The sequence below is a fragment of the Tarenaya hassleriana genome, unplaced genomic scaffold, assembly GCF_000463585.1.
Source record: "Tarenaya hassleriana unplaced genomic scaffold, ASM46358v1 Cleome49, whole genome shotgun sequence".
Classification (NCBI taxonomy): Eukaryota; Viridiplantae; Streptophyta; class Magnoliopsida; order Brassicales; family Cleomaceae; genus Tarenaya; species Tarenaya hassleriana.
In genome coordinates, this window is record NW_010967605.1 from 106,835 (window position 1) to 108,595 (window position 1,761).

Here is a 1,761-nt window from a genome sequence, read left to right on the forward strand (position 1 = left end):
AACTCTCGGGCCGAGTACGGATCCGGGCCGGGTCGGGCCGGGCCGGCCCATTTGACACCCCTAGTTGCATTTACGTCTCTCAATCTCATCATTCAACCATTAACATAAAATAATAAATTAAGACATATTGGAGAGTATATTGTATTAAATTTTCACAGAATCGCCGGAGGTGGACCCAAACAACGACTATATAATTATTTGATTTTTTGTTACATTTTTATTTACCAAATACCAAATAGAATATAGTCCTTGTATTCAGTCTATTATTTCCAACCATTGCTATCTATCTAACATGAAAAAAATATATTTCTCTTATACTTTTTGGCACCTCGTATTTGGTCATTACATGGGTTTCAAAGAATTTCGTGAAAAATTTTAAAAAAAAAATACACATAACTTTAAGTTAACGTCATGAACAATTTAATAATTATTGTGCAATTTTTTTTGTAAGACCGCCGAAATATGGATATATTTAAATATATTATTTATTGTGGTAATGAAACAGTAAGATCGCAGGCGGTCACATCCCGTGTTTTGCGATAGAAAGATATGGCACTGATATAGTGGAAATAATCATATGGATTGAACTTTATTTTATTTCATGTGATTAATTAAATGTTAAAATTTAGAGAAAAAAAATTATAAGTTTAGAAAGAAATAATTGCGAGGATATCTATTATCACAAAGGACGTGATATTGGATTCTTGGGATGGTCTTTTTGACCGATCATCATAAACGCGAAATTAATAAATCATTTTCGTCATTCATTTTCGGGTTTTTGGAAAATTGTCTCGAGCCGGTGAATATTGTAAATTTGTAATCATGGAAAAAAAAATGAAAAAAATAATCCATAATTTTTTAAATTGGAGAAAAAATCGAAATCTTGGGGACATCCCGTGAATGCAAAACAACCATTCAAAAAACATAATGTTGTAAAATCCAGTCAAGAATTAGATTTTTTTGTCATCTTTCGTGCAAATTCGTTTACTTTTTTTTACATTCATGGTTCAAATTATTTAAAATAGGGTTAATTCTATTAAAAACTCTGTATTGTTTTTCTCAATTACAATTTAAATTCTATACTTTTTTATTATTATTTTATTTTTATTAATATTGTTATGATTTTTATTTTTTTTATTTTTTTTATTTTTTTTATTAATTAAAATTATTAAATATTATATGATTGATGATGTGGTAGATAATAAGGATGAAATTGTTATCATATAAATGTTGAATAGCCAATTTTTACGTTTAAAATTTTATTTACCAATTTTTGAAAAGTATTGATATTTTATTATTAGATCATATATAAGATATAATAAATACAGAGTTTAATAGGACCAAAACAAAACAAAAGAATTAAAATTATAACGAAAGAAAAATACATAATTTTTAATAGAATTATCCTTTTAAATAAAACCAACATAATATCTAAATAAATAAATTAAATCGTTACGTCTGGTAAGAAACACAGCTTTACAACAGGACTTCAAAAATAAGATAATTTTCAAGAAAAAAATTTACAGTGTTATATTTCCATAATTATAATTTAATTTTTTTTTTGTAATATGCTACGAATTCATCACGGAGACGGCCACGTCGGCGGGAGTGATGACTAACTAAGCATGCCCGAAACAAAGACACGTCCCGTTTATGAAACCGAATCACATCAATTGTCCCGGTCAATGAATATGATATTTTTTTGTTTTGTTTTTTTTAAATATTTTTAGTTTTTATAAAAAATTGATTTGTAAAAGTAAT